A 20,406-nucleotide genomic window follows, 5' to 3' on the forward strand; every position below is an offset into this window, starting at 1 on the left:
AGAGGCCCTGAATGCTTCAGATTTTAAAATGTTCAAAGCCACGCGTTGATGCCAAGTGTCTGGTGACTCCCTGTCAAAATAGGAAATATTTCATCTCCAGGAGGGAAGATATGGAAACACAAGTAATATGCTTAAATTCTGGAGATTTCCAATTGTTTTAAAGTTTAGTAGGTTGCCCATTGCTGTATAAAATCACCATCTAAATTCTATTTCATTTGAAAATGGAGATTGAAATCCTGGAGACTGAAGTCTTGGGGAAAGAGCAGGCTTTATGGCATATGTTGATTTTAGCCAGGATAAGGTTAAACATCAGCTGAATATATATTTGTTTATAATAATAGATCTTCATTTTATTGGGAAGTATTCTTATTTTACTTAGCCTTATTCAATACACAAACACGTGCTGAGTTGAATTTTGTACTCAAGTTTTATCTTGCAATATCCTGCCCTTTGCGTTGTCGGAAAGGCTGCAGGAGGTCATATTCTTCTCATATTTGTATTGGTAAAGTTAAGTTGAAATCGTTGAGAACTAGAGTGCAAACGAACCCCTAATATTATTTTAATATAATTTTGTGCTTAATTTATTTAAATAATGCCAAGAAAATTAAAAATAATTTTGAGGTAATGGAGAAGATGTTGTTTTTCAGTTCTTGCTTGGAAGATCTCTGGAGTGAGAGCTATACCCTATAAGGGAATTGGGAAGTTATTTGGCGACTTGCCTAAAAGCCACTTCAGACCTGTTCATGAATTTGGATGGCAAGCCAACGTCCATTTTAATTCACAGAAGTGCTTAGAAAAACAAGAGAATTTATTAGGCTATATCCAAGAGAGGTTAAATTCACATTCATTCTGTACTGGAGTAGTAACAGCTGCTGTGAGGATTAGCCTTTTGGCTGGTGGGATGAAAGGAAATATTAACTGTACTGCACTGTAGATAGAAGTATAGCAGGTTTACATAATTTCTCAAATAATATAAATTTATGTTGGATAGGTTGGTTATATTTTATTTGTGGTTTATTGCTTTACTGAAGTAACAACTTAAAGTAGGATGTTTTATATTGGTATACTTAAAAATACAACATCAGATTGAAGAATAAGTGGTGTAAAGATTTATGATGAAATAAAGAATCTCTCTTAGCTTTAGTTACTATTTCAAATACATCCCAGGACAGTTGCTGTCAGAAAATTACAACCATCTGATGATGGGTGGATGTCCCCTGTGAAGCACATTGGTGGTCTGAGTCTGGATTCTATTGGAAAAGTGTCAATACAAAATCACCTCCACAGTTGGCATTAATTTCCTTTTTGTTGGTAGTTTCAGGAGAGCAAAAGGATCAGATGGCAGACAAGAGTGAACCAGTTTGGTTAAGATCTCAGGGAAAAAGAAGGCAATGGGGAGCCTAGGAGCTTGCATTGTTGCTTTGCCTATTTAATAAATAAAATAAGGGACTGTTTGCCAGCTTTTCTGAATAGTAAATATGGCAAAACTATGGTAGGACATTGATAGGAAGAAATAATTTTCCTGGAAAAAATACAATGAAAAATACAAAAGGTAAGGTTTGGTAACTGTGCACCCAGTTGCTGTAAGAAGAGACACTGAGCCAAGTCAGCCTGTCTGCATGTCCACAGTTGATGACATGACCTTTTTAAAATTAATGGTTGGCTCTCTTGTTCCTGATAAGAAAGAATCTGGCAATCCTGTGGAACATTTTTCTGAGTGACACAATGGACAGGGCTGGAAGCTGGTTTCACTAAATCTGTGTGGATTAAACTGAGGAGAAAATATTTTTTGATAGAGAAAGCAGCGAGAGCTGAAGTAAGAGAAATGACACAAACCTTATTATACTGTTAGGTAAATCATTAAAGAAATAACATTACACATGGTTGGTTTTGGTTCTCTATCCCTAGATGGAGTGGCTTTTTTTTTTTTTTTTTTTTTTTTTCCTCCTAAAGTTATTGGGGTTGTTGTTTGTAATATTTCAAAATGTTGTTTGCAATAGTCTAGTTTCAGGCATACTACCTGTAAGTATCTTTTTGCTTACAGGTAGTAAGCAAAACATTTGCCAGTGTCTTTTCTTTAAGGTACCAAGTATTATTTTCTCTGGAATTGTCTTTTAAGCTCCGTAGCCTTTGCTAATACATCAAAGTGGTCATTTTCCATCTTAAAGACCATAGGGTCATACAGATATCTGAAGCTGTTTTATTTTCAAATTTCATTTTGATACTTAGCAGCAGGGATGGAAGATGATGGCTGTAGAACTCAATCCTGGGACAGAGGGCCAGACCTACCTCCAAGGGCACAGCTGTGGGTAGTTCTGCTGGACAAAGCACAGCTTTACAAATAACAACTGAGATGCCTGCAGAAATTGAGCTCACCTGTAGCCGTTATCATCCTACATGAACAGCTGACTTCTGTCGCCTATGTGAATATCCTTAGTGAGAGGCAGTGGGTGAAACTTTATGAATGCAAAAGTCTACCAAGATTTTTTCTTCAGTACTGTTAATTTTAAAAAAGATAGTAGTGTATATATGTGGAAGAGCAGGTATCCTGTGCTTTATTTGTGCTTTGACTACTTGTCATTTATATGTTAAATTTGAAGGAGAAATTACAAAACTAAAAAGTAGTTTTGGTTATACATCCTCTTTATTTTTAATTTCCAGTTTAGTTTCAGGCAAATTTATACTACTTATGCACTATATTTTTCTGGGCCACAAGGGGGCACGATTGAGTTTTTAAACACCGAGAATGACAGTGCCCGAGTAATTACAGTGGATAATGTAAACGAACTGTTTTCAGTAATGACCCACATTTGCCTGTCTCACATAAAGCTGCCATAATCTCACTTTAATAATGATAAATTAGATATATACAAATACTGCCTCCAGTAATTGAGATTACATACATTATTTATAGTAGGGATATAAATCCCACTTCAGTTTATATTGTTTTCTTTGCTACACTATAAGGGCTTGAGCCAAAGCTCATTAAAACCATTGGAAGTCCTTCCCTGACTTCAGTGAGCTCAGAATTAAGTCCATATTTTTCAATAAATCTTATACTTCCTTTCTGCTCTTGTAATGCTTATCTTTAAAAATAAAAATTGTCAGGGGGAAAAAATAGTAAATATTCAGTATTATTCGAAGTAAGAATTTGAGTAATTGTTTTCCCCCTTCTTAATCAATATTTAAGCTCTTTCTCATTCCATTTCTATTTAAAGTTCTGTTCATTTGAATCCAAGCACTCACCAGGGCATCGTGAACCAAAGCTGGTGTCCGGCACAAACTGTTATGTATCCTCCTGGTTATAAGCTGTTCTAGTACCTCTTCAGTGATAACTGCAATGTTTTTTTTCTTCCACCCTTTTCTAGTAACAGCAAAGTTTATTAGCAGACACAGCCATTTCAATTCTTTCAGAAGTAGGTGAATACCTTTTTCTGCCAATGACGTGTTACTGTTAAATAGATTAATTTTTCCCAGGACTGATTTGTTCTCTGTCATAATTTTCTGCTTGCTCATTCTTCTCCAGTTAAAAGAACAGTTATCTCACAACAAGTCTTCGATTGCTTAGTGATGCCAAAAAAAACCACTCTTGACTCCATGCCATTGCCTTTTTGTGTTCTTTTTGCCTCTGATACTCCATCTGTCTTTGGAGTTCTTTCACAAGTTGCCTTCTTTTGGTATATGCGATTATTTTTCTTTAAATCTCCTTATTGGTCTTCATATTGACCCTAAATCTTCCTGTTTTCATCTTATATTGCTTTGAATTCATCTGGATTTCTTAGGATTTGTTTTGTCACCTTGTTTTCTCCTTCCTAATTCCCAAAATTAATCGTTCATGGAAATGAGCATTGGTATTTTGCTATTTACTAATATAAAACTTTCAATTTATTTTCTTCTTGTTGTTTTCAGGGGCAAAATATATCTTTGGCTCACTATTATATGTTTAAATAGCCTCCATGATGGGACCAGCTTCTTTTAACCACACCAGATTAAAGGGCTATTGCACTATTTAAAATAAAACACCCCGTCTTCTAAAGTTTTTTTTTTTTTCCCTGTTGTTCTGTTGTTTGTTTGTTTGTTTTCTTCTCCTTTCCTTTGGATTCAGAATTTAATACAAATTAACTTTGCTTAGGCAAGCCCACTGTGCTGTCTGTGCAGTTAAGAAAGTCATTACAGAGACAGGATCCTGAGGGTCTGACAGAAAAGCTAAAACAGCTGTGCTCTCCAGTACAAACAACACATAAATCTACAGTATCTTCTCTTCATGATCAAATAAATGAAAGAAAAGGCTCAGAAAGTAAATGATATTTTTATCTTAGATTGAAAAATAAATCTTCAGCAAATCTAAAAGAACCAAGCATCAGTTTAAATCTCTGCTATTTCTGCATTGGTCAGTTAAAATCTATAATTTTTTTTTTTTTTTTTTTTTTTTTTTTTTTTAAGCAAAAATATTTTGACTTGGCAGCCAAACAACTCCATCCACCTGTTTGATATGAAGGTTGTCTTTAGGCACAGGATTAAATGGTTATTTAGCTGCTTAGTGAAGAATATATCTCACAAGAACAGTTTCCAGTTGTGTTTATTCTTGTTACTTTCTTTCTAACCAAGCAAATAAATAAACTCCGAAAAAATAAAAACAGGCATAGAATTAATATAGCCCAATAGTTATTGGACTGTTTTCACCATTTATTTCCAAGTAAACCTCTTAACATTTATTGGGTTGCCCGCTAACATTAAAGGGAAGACTTAACATCCATTTTTGGATAAACACTCAGAGTAGCATACCAGATGTCACTAACTGATTTCCAGAACAGCATGGAGAAAAATGATTCAGTGGGTGCTATACATGCTAAATCTGGGGGAAAATACCCATGTTCCTTACAGACTGTGTTAAAACTGTGTGATGAATAAGTTACTTTACTTTTTACTTTTTTTTTTTTTTTTTTTTTTTTGGGGGGGGGGGTGGGCGTCAGAGAGTATTTATGTGGGCAGAAACTTGTACACTTTTTCAGCAAATCTGTTCACTTACTGATTTGCTACCACGGCTCCTTCTCCCATGTATTCATAATCCTTGTGTGCTTATCCATGCCGTTCTACGGTACATGATATGATCATTAACATATGTCAATGTTTGTACATTTGGACTGGAATAGATAGCTTAGATCTTCATGAAGGTGCACATTACGTATCTAAATAATCTGGAGAGATCTGGTAGTGTCTTTATAAAATGCTTCAAGGAAGAAAAAAAAAAATGGGGAAAAACAAAACAAAACAAAACAAAACCCCAGCATGCTAGGAGAAATATTAGTGGCAGAAACGTATCAAACACCAACCTAACTGCCCCACGTGCTGTATGCAGCAAGACCCTGTTTGTCAAAGGGATGAGTGTACAAAACACAAAGTCAAAGTATGGAATTATTTTCCTCACTGGGCAAGGGGATAAAGAACAACCTTAAAGCAAGCACGTAGATCAAAAAATAAGAGTACTGAAATTGCTCAAATATTTGTGTCTAATTAGGTTTGTGTTTTTTTTCCCCAGCAGCACAACAAAAGGGGAATGTCCTGGGCTTCCCTTCCATTTAGCCTATTCTGGGCTGCCTGATTCTGATTCTGTTCTTTGCACCCACCCCAGCACATATCATAGTTTTTCATAAACTCTTTTAGCTTATTATGCAAGTAGAAACAATGAATAATTTTCTTTCAGGTTATTGAGCTGAATGAAGTCACAGAGGCGTCTAATGAATGCCAGAGCCTTTGAGGAGAAAAAGAATAGAAGCAGGATCTTCTCATTTCATTAGCAGCAAGCCTCCAGATTGTGTCACAGTGTTTCAGGTAACTATAGCCTCAAGATGCAGTTTTACAACTGGCAAAAACTGAACTAAGACCATTCTACACCTTCTGTTCAAGCCCTCACTTGGGTTGTTTTGCTTGCTGGAAACATTTTATTCTTCATGACAGCCCCTAAAGCAGACTCAATGATTTTCTTCTGAATTTTGAATAAAAGTACTGTAGTTTGAACTGCATACAAATTTAGGATCCGACTCTGAAAGTAGCTTATATGCTGCATGATAAAGCAAAGCAGAATCTGTCCCATTTGTGTCTCTGCAACAGTATGAAGCTTTCCTAAACCTTACACGGTATTATTGAGATGCAGCCCATCCACATGATATTTTATAATAGAATGCTGCAGCACTGAGATCACTTTGTTTTCCTGTCTGTTCCAATGCAGCAGAATTACTTCCAACCCAAGTACCATTTCATTTGTAAGTAAGCAGTGGAATTCTTTATCAATACTTACAAATCAAGTAGGCTATTGCTTGGATGGTTTTGTTTAGATCCAGGACCAAAAAGGGCAATCTGAGTGCTGCGGCTGCAGAAAATTAGTTCCCATCCTGTGAGCAACAGAGCAATATGGGATCAGTATAGTATAGTTTTGGAAATTCTGTCCAAAATTAACTTTGCATTTACTTTGCATTTTTGAATGCTAAGGGTGGAATATTTGCCATTAGAGTAAGGCATCTTTTTAATTAATTGTTCACTTCTCCCTCTCATCTCATGTCGCTTTTTATGATCTAACTTCTAAATGCTGGTACAATGTGTTGTTCTGTGCAATATGTTGTATCCTGTAAATATGATTATATCTCCCAATTATGACAGAAAAAATGATGCTTAAAAAAAAAAATAAATAAAAGTCGGCTTAGTATCTTCATTGTCAACTATTAGATGTGATTGTTTTATCATGTAGTACGTTATTTCTGAAAATCAGAACTAAACAGAGTTTATTATTGTGAAACAATTCGGAACACCCTGTCGAAACTCTCAGCACGTCGCTCCCTGTGCGGCCGCAGAACACTAGATGGAGCTGTGCGGCTTTGCGTCGAGCACGGGAATGACAGTAGCAAAAGTTTAAATGCATGAAAGGATCTCCATCTTTCAAAAATATTTGTAATATTTTGTCCTCTTATTATGAAAACAATTAAAAAGTGTAAATTCTCGATTTTTTTCACTCTGAAAGCATTGCATTCCTTCTTTTTCGTGCACTATGATTACATGGGGAACATTTCTTAATGTTAGATTGGTGAGTACATTTGCTCATTTTTTCATCTACTGTAAAGTTCTCCAGCTGATTACTTAAATCAAATGGGAGAATTTTCAGTCCCTGATATCATCAACAGGCTCCTTACTATAGAACACGAAAGAAGGAAGGTTAGCATGCTGCCTTTCTCTATCTCCTCTCATAACCTTTAATTCCAGTCTCATGTCAATGATGAGATTGGATTTTTTTGCTATTAAATAACAGCAGAAGGTGTTAGGTGGCAACAACAACCTTATATCTTTATTTGTAGCTGAAGAAATATCTTGTAGACAACCAGGGTAACAGTTGTTATTTTTTCAGTATTTAATTGGTTTTGGGTTACTCCAAAATAAATGGTTTAAAAAAATCTTATCTTACAAAAGTAACACATTACTCAGAGTCTGATCCTGCTAGGGTCTTTAAGAAAAAATACCGTGTTGTAGCAATGTAGCTAAGTTGCCTGTAGTGTGTTATTTTCTGTGTCATATCCTACCTCTCCCACTGCTTTGGGTCTCTCTTCCATAGTCTGCGTGGGTCATTTCTTAACAAGATAAAAGCAATTCCTAGCTAGGGGCTGTGTTCTGTTAATAACTGCCACAGACATCTTGGTGACTCTAGATCAGTCACTTTCCCATTTTGTGTTTCTTAATTCCCTTTGCTTTAAAATACAGATTGATTGGATGGATAGGAAAAAAGTAAGTATTATATTTACTCTTACTGTCATTTTAGTTAGGACTAACAAAATACATAAACATAAAAAATTATTCAAGTGTTTCATGAGTTGCTGCCATGTTAGGCAGACTTTTGATAAAGCATTATTATGATTTCTATCAGAATCTTGTACTAATCTCACAATGCCCTTTTAATTTTCTCCAAAGAGCCCTATTTTTTAAAATGCTTCCTCTTTATCTGGCATCATTCTGTCCTATACCTGTAAAATTATCTCACCTTACAGAGATGGAGGCAGAAATAGCCTTTAGATAAGTGAAATGATGACAGAACTTTAATGTGCCTCTGTATGATTTTGCACACAGGTTATTATTGCTCTACAGACAAGAGGGAGATTTTTAATGGAGAGGATTCTTCAATAGTATTACAGATGGAAATTATGCCTAAAACAGCAGAGAATGATCAATTCCCTCTGTCCACTGGTGTTTTCTTGGTAGGGCAGGAGGCTGTGTATCTGCCTGGGCCCCTTGGGGTAGGGGAATTTAGAGCCTGTTTCAGAGCCTGTTTCAATGAAACTGATTGAAGAACTAACTGTCTGTGGCTTGTAGCTTCTGTTGGATCATAGGACTCAGCAGAGTCGGATGAATGCATTGTTAATTCTTTCTCTTACTATTGGCAATGCTGCTATCCATACTGAAAAGGAGAGGCATAACAAGACCAGGCTTCTTTTTTCCAGTTCCTACCTATTGCCTTTTCCATCCCACTAGAGCATCCAGTGCTGTCTTATGACAAACACCAACAGCCTTTCCATTTTGGAAACATGTCTAACTGAGGAGGGAAGAGTAAGGTCTTCTGCATGGGAAGAATAAGGTGTTTAAGACCTTTATTAATGACCCTTCTCCACTCAAGGTTACTTTTTCACTAATCAGTTTTCCATGTTCCCCACTGGTGCTTTATTTTGACATTTTTGATTTCTCACGGGCATCCCTTTTTCCACTCAGTGTCCCTTACTCTCCCTCCTTTTGTTTGTTTGTTTGTTTTGTTTTGTCTTGTCTTGTTTGTTTTGTTTTGTTTGTTTTGTTTTTTTTCCCTAGTAGAATGGCATACCCTTGTGTCATTTAGTTTTGTTCAGGTGGGTCAACACCTGTCTCCATGGAGAAGACTCTGGGTACTTTTAAGCACTGTGTGTAAGTGTGAACTGTTACCTCTGGAAGCCATAATCCTTTATTTCCAAATAAGGAACAAAAGCAAGGAAAGCCTTTGCTCAGTGGAAATGGGACATGGGACTTTTTACACTTTGAAGGCTTATCAACTGTAAAATTTAAACTGAACATTTTGGAAAGCAGCACTAAGACCAATATTACCAATCAATCATGAAAGAGGTTTAAACTCACTGTTTGTGTTTCAATAATTTTAAATAAAATTAAAGTCCAATTGAGCCACAGAGCTGCCTCCATCCTTTTACAAGACAACCAATCTCTTAAAACAAGAAAATATAGATTATAAAATGATGCTAACCCCAAATGATGTCTCTGTACTTTAGAAGCCAAGGACCCCTGTTTCTTCCCTCTTAGAGGGGGGCAGCATGCATATCCCTTGGTGGGTCAGAAGCTGATGAGGTCCACCTGCTCTGACCAACCAGGTCACTCAGAAGAGCCACTGCTTTCTGCAGCTGGCTAGGCCACGGGCAGAACAGCCTATCCACTCTGCTGGAATGGCACTGACAGGATCCCCTAGAACCTGGCTAGGCAGCATTATGGTTTGAATGGAGACAACCAGGGACTCAGATATTGCTTGGGAACAGCAGATGTATTTTGAGATTATGTCAATGACCAGAATGTATCCTTTCCTACAGAACTAATTGTTTCTCATTGACAGCAACAGGAAAGAGGATACTAAACTAAAAGTGCTGTGTCTGAGGAGGTGTCCATATCTCAGGAGTCTCAGCTATTGGGGAAAAAACCTTCAAACACCCTTTCCAAATCAGATTGTTTTGGAATAAGTACCAAGATTAAGTGCTTTCCAGTCTTTTCAATGATAAAATGGCCAAGCAATATCCAAAGCCCCTCACAGAAACAGGACATCCTGAGCTGTGGCAGATGGACTTCCTTTACAAAATTTTAATGAAAGTTTTCAACAATAGCTCTATGTATATGTATAGGGGTTGAGCGTGTGTGCTCATGAACACACAAACTGTGAAATGCTACGCAAGCTTTTTAAAGTAACATATAACATACTATGGGATGTGCATGTTTTGTTGGAAAAAAGTATTTTGTAAAGTAACAATAATAATAATTTTATTTGCTCTGTTATGGCATAAGTTAAGATTAGGTAGGGAGGAAATTTCAGGTTGTGGGTGGCCACAGTTGAAGGTCTTACAGTAAGTGTTTGGTAAAATATGCTTGGAGCATAACATTAAAATAAACAAAGAATTAACCAATGTATTAGTGAATGTAAACAAATCTTGACACTAAGTAAGTATTCTGAGGAAGCCAAAAGGTAATAATTAGAAAGGAATAATTAAGACTTCTCTCTTCCTAGAAGAAACTTTTTTTTTTTTTTTTCTAGTTTCATAATTACATAGCAAAAATAGCTAGTGTAAGATGCTAGTGAAAGAAGACAAATTTCTTTTGAAGTTTATGGTATACAGTAATTTAATGTGGCTGGAGGCCTGTTTCCTGATAATAAATATAAAGGAAAAGCTTAAAGTATTTTTAAAGTTTTATCTACTGTCACATGTAAAATGTTTAGGCAATATCATATTTAATAAAGCAAGATAGTGACTATACTGAAATTTAGACAGCAATGGTAGGAAAGCATATTATCCAAATATTGTTCAAGTCAAATAAATTGCATCGGATTGTCTTTAGTTCACAACTTTTCACACAACAACCTGTTGTGAAGTGCAAGGGTCAAAGACAACTCACTAATGCAGCTTTTCAACAGTTTTTATTTGCGTCTTATACCTGGGTTTCAGCTCAGTTATCATTTACTGGCTGTGCCTGGCCCTCTTTGCCATAGAAGATCAGAAAGCCCTGTGGCTGAGACAAGACAGCTTTCCCAGGCCATTTAGTCAGCTTTTGTACCAAAAGTCAGGCTGCTGAAACAACCTGCACATCTGAGCATCTGGACTTGTGTCACTAGATAATCAAACTGGTGCTTAACCTACTTGTTATGCTATATTCTAGTATCTTTCCTCAGCTGCTCAGCTGTCTTTTTAATTTTTTTTTTTCTTTTTTTCATCAAAGAAATGGTACAAGTCAGTGAATAAATGTAAATGGCAGCAGTATGTTAAGGGCAATGCATACCACCTTTTATATACAGGGTAAATGCTAATAAGAAAGAGGACTTCTAGTAATTGCCACAGAAGCTTAGAAGCATTCAGGGATTGAATGAGTAGAAAGATTTCTTTTATTCCATCCTTCACACAGTTCCAAGTAATTTGACCATGTCATATTTCACTTGGAGTTCAAATCGTGTATCTTCAGCAGCAACCTTTAGGGTCAGCACTTTTGGTTGAGTGTAGCTTTTGGTTACTGACCTGGCTCTGAGACAAAGCGATTGGCATATGCACATCACTGTGAATAATATTTTGCTGTAATTCAATTCTGGTTGTAAGGAATTTCATCACGGTTCATCTCTGGATAAAGTTTTTCAGAACTGGTAAAGGTGAATACTAAAGAAATGAAAAATGTTGTTAAGAACAGGTCATACAGGAAAGATGTTTAAGTGTTGGGTCATCCACCCACGCATGTGCTTATTATATGTCAGCTCTTATTGGAACAAAGTCAAACTGACAGTACCCTACTTAGGTCTGGCTTCTTTTTAGTGCTTAGAGAAATAAAGCACCAATAAGCAAATCATATCAATGAGATCAGCATGGTTATCATGTTCATTTTGCATTACTGTTAACACATAATAGGTTGATGTGATCAGAATCTCTTGATCCTTTTAGGGTAAGTGTAATCATTTTATTTTGCCTAGTAGTATTTCAGAATGCCATGCAAACATACACAAAGTCTCCTCTGTTTAGTATGTAGACTCCCGGGAATTACTTTTGCTTTTGCATGTAGCCTTGTCAGAGAATCCTATGTTCAACTGCAGTTAAGAGAAGAGAATCCAAAAAGGCAAAGTGTAATTAATTACCGCAACTGGAATTTGGCCAGAATCTACCCCCTTGTAATCAAACCTCATTTCCTTATATTAATTAAGATCATTCTGCAACCATACCCACCCCAAATCAATATGACAGACAAGACTGAGCTGAACACATCAGATGAGAAATTGGCTTTGCTAAATCCTGAGGATTCCAGGAATCAGGTTTGCACATAGAGCAATTGTATGTTTGGTTGTTTTGGTTGTTGTTTTTTTAACATTCATGATCATTGATTTTAGTTTATTTCTGAGGTGTCTGTTTTCTAGGATGGACAGCAGATGGACAACATTCTGATGTCAATTTTCTGATACAACTCTGTGGAAGTCAACAGAGTTTGGCTTTTCAAGGGATGTTGTGAGATAATAAACTATTCTTATGATATTTTAACATAATGATATTGTTGTCAAAATCTACTAACAGCATGGAAAAACATTTATTAAAAACTTCTTGCATTTTTTACTTATATGGTAAACAATCTGGCTTTCTAATCCCTTGTGAACGAGTTTAGGTCCATGTCCGTGCTTTGAATACCCCAGCCATAACCACAGTGGCACCTTCATCCTCTCTGTTTTTTCATTTTTGTACTGTATTCACAGAAATCTGTGTCAGAACTAGAGGCCCACTGTGGTGTATGTTTTGCAAAAATATATTCAAAAAAGATGTGTTCTAAATTAGACTACTAGTATAATTAAGACAGAGTCTTCTATTGTTCCTATTATCACAGTGTATAGAAGCCTTCCCAAGATGCCTTAGACAGGATGATTAAAGCTAACAAAGAATGGCACTGAAAAGAATGTTTGGTTTAGAATTTTTGTGTCATTATTGAAACTAGAGTAAAGAGTTTTTATTTTTGTTCTCTTAAATGAAGATGTGAAAAGTCTTTCTCATTTTATATGTGCAAACTGGAACTTGGTTTGATATTCCTGGAAGATAGGGAAATGTGGGCAGGAAATGTTCTCTCTTGAGGAGAGACGCTGTGGTACACCACATCAGCCTGACTCCCTAAGCCCAGCAGGTATAAAACTGGATAAATTCCACTTATTGTAGACCAATAAGACCAACCACAGGTAGGATAAAATTGCGTGTCATACACAATGAAGTAAAGTAAAATGGAGAAGGAACAGTGCTAGTTCTAGAAAACATGAATATATGTGAATATTTGTGTAAAGATAGATGGATTTGAATTCTTGAAAACAGAAAATAAAAACAGAAAATGCATAACATACAGAAGAAATATTTCATAATCTTTTACTTCTGAGGTATTTTCTTTAGAGATTTGACTGACTTGCATCCTACATTCTGCGAAATAAAAACAACAAAAAAAATTAACTCTCCGGGAAGATTCATAAAGATTATTACACAGCACCAGAAGAAAAAAATAATTGGAACAATAAATGGCAGTAAGACACATTTTAGTGGAAGAGACTATTACATGATCCTGTGGGCCCCTCCCAGCTCAGGATATTCTATGATTCTATGATTCTATGATCAATGCTATGTCCATCAGCAATAGAACTTACACTGGAAACATCAGAAAGTTGTTGGTTTTATGCCTCGGGTCTGAAATCTGTTTACTGTTGACCTTTTTAGAGTTACTATGCATTAAAAGAGAAAAATTATGTCCAGAACATTTTTGTTAGAGTGTCCTTGGAGCCCATATGAAATCTGTTAAGGAGTCTGTAGATACCACGCAGTCCGGAGACAATATACCAAAGTGCCCAGCAGTTATCCCTGTTCTCCAATCCCTGTGCTTGTCATTTGGGCCAGAGAAAGGAAGAAAAAACCACGTCATTTATTATGCTGTGTTATAATGCTGTATCTTTCAGGGGTCTGATGAATAATTAGACCTGAGTCATTACTGGAAATGTCCCAGTAGGAGCATTAGATAGGAGCTAGCATTACATAGGCGCTAGTTAAGAGGAAGAGGACTGAATACTGAGTCCAAAGAAGAGGGGGGTTCTTTGGTATGGCATGGTGTTGGAATCTGCATGGTGACTGGCACCTGGAGACTGGCTGAGCTCTGGGAGAATCAGTTTGCACATGTGGCTGAGGAAGAAGACAGGATGAGTGTGAGCAACAGACCCACCCCCTGCAATGCAGTGAAGGAATTTGTAGGGATGTGTTTTGCTTCCACATCAGAAGAAGAAGACTTATAGTAGACAAAGGGAGTGTATGGCCCTGTATCCTGAACTTCCTGTTATGTTTTAAACCTTTGATTTTGAAGTTTGCATTTACATCTCTACTCAAACCTGATTTTAGTCTTGAGCCTGAAGCTCAGGACACAAGCTCTTATCTTGCTTCCTGGTGTTCTTTTTTTTTGTTTGTTTGTTTGTTTTTTTCCTGGAGTTTGCTGCTTATGGGCTGGAAGAGAACTAGCATTCACTTGTTCCACCTAGGACTTTCAGTGAGATGTCTGTTTTCTCAAAATTGCCCAGGTCCAATTGAGAATGAGGTTGGGAGAAGAACAGCAGCCGAATATCTCTGAGAAACCACGTGCTTCACTTACTGTGCTTAAATGTGGTTTCAGGTCTCCTAGAAATTTAATTATGGCTTATAAAGACAGTTTGTTAACAAATGTTGTGATACGGGGATAAGGGGATACAGTCTTATGTTGTCACATGCATTTCATTTTTTAAGATAGTTTAGGAGATTGGGATGTAGTATTATGACACTACAGACTGATTCCTGTCTTCTCTTTCTCTGAAAATGAAAGTTTGAGCAAGTCAACCTTCAGTTTAAGGTTTGGAGCACATACTAAAATAAATCATTTATTTTCTTCTTGAAAAGTTTGGAAAAACCTTCTTCACATAAATCAAATCAAAAACAACATTTTTCTAGACTGCAGTTTCAGTTGCCCAAGATATCTGTTTTAGTTGTTTATTGTCTACGAATAACCGAAAGTTGTATATGCATTAAGTGCTCTCTTAGCATCTGAGCATCTACTGGCATCACTGAAACAAATAAAAAGAGTTACTTTGATTTAATATCATCGGTTGGCACATGGAAAATTCTACTGAGTAAAGCCTCGTTAAGGATGTTTCAGTGAAGCTGAGGACATCATTGACCCATCTTGTTGAAATTGTTTTTCCCTCATAGGTAGAAAGTAAATAGCTCAGAGCATAATAGATAAAACCAAGTGACCTAAAACATAAGATGTTTTTTTTGTTGTGGCTTAGTTATTTTAATGTTGCACTAGTCCTGAGAGTACGGGTGGAACCCTTTCTGCAGCCAAAAGAACCCCAAAGGATATGAGCTCACAATAGCAACATGTAGTACTTATTCCATTTTGCTCAAATCTGAGACATTAAGCTACCCAGGCCTGCTGAAATGACTCTACTACATTTACTTTGTGTAACCAAAAACCGTGCTGATTTTGTAAAGTATGGGGAGATATAGAAGAATGAGTACCTCAGATTCACACCACTGGAGGCTAGATTTTGTAAGGAGAGTGTGCTGTGTGTGAACACTGCAAACGAGGTGTGTTTTAAGAAATGGGAAGTCCTATATTTTCCCCTTTGGTTTTCTTCTTGAAAGGAAGCAGGAATAAGGAGTGTTGGCTTCCAGTTAAAATAAATTGCTTCTTCCTGATTACACCAGTATAGCACCTGTATAACATCTGACTGGCACAGTTTGTTGCCCTTCCCCTTAGGTCCTGGGAAGGGTATGTTTGTCTGCCTTAATATTTGTACTTTTATTGCCTGTCCTTCTGCTTTTGATCATATTGTATCACCTGTATTAGAGCCTGACTTTGCTGTTGTCTATGTACACAAGTTGCACTGGTGACATCTCACTTTTTGTGTTCATTAGCTCACACTGCAGAGGTATTGTCAAGATATAGGTACAAGCTGCTCTTAGAGGAAAGAAAGCCTCAGATGGCTGAAGTTAACCTCACAGGACTTTTTCAAAGCCACACAGGAAATCTGTGACAGATCCCAGAATAAATCCCAGATTTCCTGTCTCCTCCATTTGTGCTATAACTACAAGGCCAATAATTTCTTAGCTGAAGAAAGTGTTGACTAATATTATCTTTCTTTTTCTGGTATTCTCTTGCTTCAGTTTACTACACTCTTTGCTGCCTTGTGTTATGCTGTGGCAGCTCAGACCTACAACTTTTTCTTTATTGTGTTTTGTGGAGTATGCATGCATATTGTACAGTGAACAGTCCTAATGCTGAATGCCAATACTGTTCAGCATTGAGAAAATAAAAGCTCAATAAAAGCAGGCATTATATGTTAACCAAAGGCTATTTAGAGATAATTTATTGTATGATTCCCTCTTCAAAGTTACCTGCTTATGCTTCTTCAAATCTAAATAGCTTTCAGAGAAGAACTTTTGGTTTGGATCAGCAGAAAGCTGCCTGTGCAAAAATAATACATTTTTATAGAGTGAAATTATTTGAATAAAGTAATTTTCATATTTCAATTTACATATGCAAAATGATGCATTTTCCATCAACTGGCATTCTTAAGAACCAGTACTCTTTAATGAATTACAAGTTAATAGATACACCTTTTTCAAAGGAAAGTAATTCTTTATGAATCTGTGACTGCATAAGATTCTATTACGATTTTATGAACTTTTACTATGGCGTGATAAATGGAAATTAGAGGAATTTGGAGAGCACATTAGGTATCTTAGATGTGCATGTATTCATATGTACTGCTGAGTGTCTAATCTTTTTTTAAGTACTTTGCCGCTAGGTTAAACTTTAATAGTTTTCATTCTGTGCTGCTCAATTTGCCCTCATATGGTTCTTCTTTAGATAACATTACTTGTACAAATTCCAACTGAAGCAGAATAAGTAATCTTCAGCCAGTCTTGACAGCATTTCTAATGCAGTGCAGCTATGGAATTTCATTCTATCTTCTTGTTTTCTAAATTATATCTAAATAACTGAGCAGAAATGGGAACAAATGGGCTTTGCTAAACACCCTTTTCTTTATTTAAAGTATGAAATTTAGAGCACTTGTTAAATGTCTGTTCATTTTGAATGTGAAAACTTTGTAGACTTCAGTAGGAAATTCCACAAGCAATGGGATTGCCTTACAGATGTTTAAAAGTGAAAAATAACTCCAGAATATTTCTAGGTGTAAGCATTATCTCTGTCTTTCTAAAAAAAAAAAAAAATTAAAAAAATCCATGTCAGACATTGTCACATGCTGAGTCTGTCATCTATCTTTAGAAGATTTAAATTTTTCATTTTGCCCAGTGATGGCAGCTTTCTTAATGAATTTGATGAGAGTAAGACCAGGCTCTAGAGACTTCATCTTAACAAGTTTCTTAGGTATGCAGAGCAATTGTAGTATATGTGTAGTCCACTTGAAGTGATAATATGGTACACAATATAGAAGTTGCACATCTGTCCAGGTCACAATCAACAGATACTTAACACAAAACAGTCTGTAAAAACATTCTGGGGGAAAAACATTGAGTTTGAACTAAACAGAAACGTGGAATGACTGTTGCTTCTAAAACCAATATATTGTTGATATCTTTCTTGCCTTTTATTAGGCTTTCAGGTCAGTTGGAATGTGAAGTAATAGTGACATGGTATTAGTATTAAAACTTAGAATGCATAGGTGAGAACAGCGTCACCCGGCTGCTGGATTCCAGTGGTCAGTGGGATACTGAAGGCTTGACAACTCTCAGTAGAGTTGAGCTAACGTCATCAAAACTGGGCACTAAGGAAAGGTTTCAGTGGCATGTGGAAACAGACTAAAAGTGACTTGAGATGGTAGAACATGATTTTCGAAGAGGACAGAGACTATCTGAAAATAAGCTGCAGTTTGGCAATTCATTCCTATAGCCGTCTTTGAATATCCTACTCAAGAATTTCAGTCTGCTAAGTCATTCATTAAACACACTTAAGAGTTTTTACACTGTGAGTCTATTAGGCAGAAAATCTGAACTTAGAAGTTTTTATATGCTTCTGTAAAAATCTGTGGGCAAGGATGTTTGTTTGTTTGTTTTCAGATTACTATAAATAGAGAAGCAGAGGAGTGCAAAGTTAGCTAGGTCTTTGCAGAACACACAACCTATGTCATGGTGATCAGGGGTCCAGAAGAAGTGCAGCTGTACTTGCACAACATACAGAGTTATCAAGCCATGCAAACTGGAGCTGGCTTTGTACAGAGCCAGTCTCAGCACTCTTTCTGAAACAGTCAGCCCTGTGAAGAGCCAAAATGCTCTACGTGCTTTGCGGGAATCCTAAGGGACCATGAGTTTGTTATGCCCACCTATGCCAGACTTACATTGGCTTCTGGTGCCTGTGAAACTTGAGCAGCTGTCAGGGACTGATCCGAGAGCATTCAGCACTGAAGATTTAGCAGTGCTAAACCAGTGCATATAATAAGCAGTGCAAAGTCTGATGCAGATCTCTGCAGCTATTCTAAGCATAAGCTAGCTATTGCTGTGCCAGGGAGACAGCCAAGGAGAGCTGCCTGGGTATCTGTGCACTGTCCCCAGTATTACAGGTGCCAGAAAGCTTGCCCATGAAGTAGACATGAGGCCACAGGGGGCTGACACTCTGCCACATCCACTGGTTCCTTCCACCAGGAGCACAGTGCACTGTTGTGCAGAGAGACTCTTTCCTCTGCCGGAATCGTTTCAAACCCAGAGGCACCTCCAATTCATCATTATGCCTGTTGGATCTAAACTGGATCCAAGCAGCTGTTTCTGCACCAGGCAGTCAGGTAACCATTTTACCCATGTTTTTTTTCCGTGGCTTTTACTGTCATAGCTCCCCATTGCAGTATATAATGGAGAATCAGCTGTATTGCAGCTGTTTTAATGTAAGACTGGTTATTCTTTGGGGTGGTAAGATGGCTTGTTTCACCTGTGGTGGCAACACATGCACTGATCCTGAATTTACTGCCTTGCAAAATAAAATGTAAGATATTAAATCAAGGAATGACACTGCTCAATTGAGCCCGTTACAGATGCAGAAGGATAATGAAGAGTTGGATGACAGTGCTGCGCATTTCTTGCTCCATGAAGAGCTCTGATGAACATGAAAATGAAGTGGCACAGATCCCGATATTGAACTCTAGCTTAAATCAGAATCAAGTTGAAGGCTTCTAAGCTGTGTGGTTATCAAATAATTAGGCTGTAGCAAAGCATTAAGAGAGTTATCACACAAAAGATAAAACTTTAGCCTGAATATGCATTTGCAAAATGATACAGTATTTTTAAATTAATTTATAATTGTATGAGATAGAAATCCGTAGACATCCTACCAGTTGTTTCCTGACTGGTTCTTTATATTGATCTCAGTATTTGCTATTTATGATGTATAAAGAGTTCACAGCAGGCTCCAAATACGGTGTGTGTGAACTGGCACCCAGTCTTTGAAACATTTTTCCATATCTGCTTCATTTCTGAGCTGGGGATCCTAGACTACACGAGCTACACCACTCTAAATCCTAATGGGCATGGAAATAATCATGCTATTCTTTCAGTCATTCTTATTAGGGTATATATGAAGTCAATCCTGAATAAGTGCACAGTGCACAAATGCTGCATAAATGGTTCGGTGTGTTGAAGAGCTTGCAGCCTGTATCTTCAGGGTGGGTGTAGCTGGGAAAGAGCTGCCACTCCTCACCCTGCAACGGTACATTACCCCACAAAGTCATGCCAACTTCTGGTAAGACCCTGTAATCTAATAATGAATAACAGGGAATAACAGGCTCATGGCTGCTCATGGGTAATCTTAAGTAGATAAATAAGTTTCAGGAATGCAAAACTTTTCACTGACATATATCTGAATCGCTCAGTGTCCATCTGACCCTCTAATCTCCTTTGTATCGTTGTAGTTTAAAAATACATATATAGCTCTGTAGCTGCAGAACTGTTCTTAAAATTGTTGTGTTTTATAAATCAAAAGTAATGTCTATAGTGATATGATTAGCATTTAATATTATTTTGATTACTATTAAAACAAGTTAAATATCATATAAAACAGCCTACATTAGAATTTTACATCTTTCACATTAAGTATTCCACATTTAATCTAGTTTTTTACAATGGCTCTGTCTGGTTAATGAAAATGCATGCAAAAGTGGTGCTACCATAAACCACTAGGTCTTTTCCTTCTGTTGTTTTTAGTAAGTCTGATTTCTTTGTGAAGAGCAGCTGTTATGTACTTGGACTATCTGAGTTCAAAGACATAATCAAAAAAAAACCTCATAGATCTGTAGTCAAGAAAGCCGTTTAGTTCTGTGAGACATTTTTACTGATTACAGAATTGGATATATCCCTGATGACAGCTGGGGACATCTGGAGAGTTACACAGGCACAATTTCTTTCTTCATGACAGTAGTTAGTTTTTATCTTTTTAATTTCTTCCCAAATTGATAAAGCAGAGATGCAAATAATTTTTTACATTTCAATTTAATTTCCTAAATGAAACTTGACTAAGATGCTTTTCAGGAATAAGGATAGAAATATAAACATCATGTAGCCATACACACTTTGCAAAAGGAAACTCAAATATTATTTATTTTGGATA

General features: G+C 36.7%; 1 long non-coding RNA gene across 1 annotated transcript in view; it reads left to right on the plus strand.

The window, feature by feature from the left end:
- The first annotated feature begins 7,020 nt into the window (after positions 1-7,020).
- Positions 7,021-20,406, plus strand: part of LOC118171390 — a 126,295-nt gene continuing 112,909 nt past the window's right edge. The window contains exon 1 of the long non-coding RNA XR_004753183.1: positions 7,021-7,078. This is a non-coding gene — a long non-coding RNA (uncharacterized LOC118171390). The remainder of the gene's footprint in view (positions 7,079-20,406) is intronic.

The sequence above is a fragment of the Oxyura jamaicensis genome, chromosome 9 (genome assembly GCF_011077185.1).
Source record: "Oxyura jamaicensis isolate SHBP4307 breed ruddy duck chromosome 9, BPBGC_Ojam_1.0, whole genome shotgun sequence".
Taxonomy (NCBI): domain Eukaryota; kingdom Metazoa; phylum Chordata; class Aves; order Anseriformes; family Anatidae; genus Oxyura; species Oxyura jamaicensis.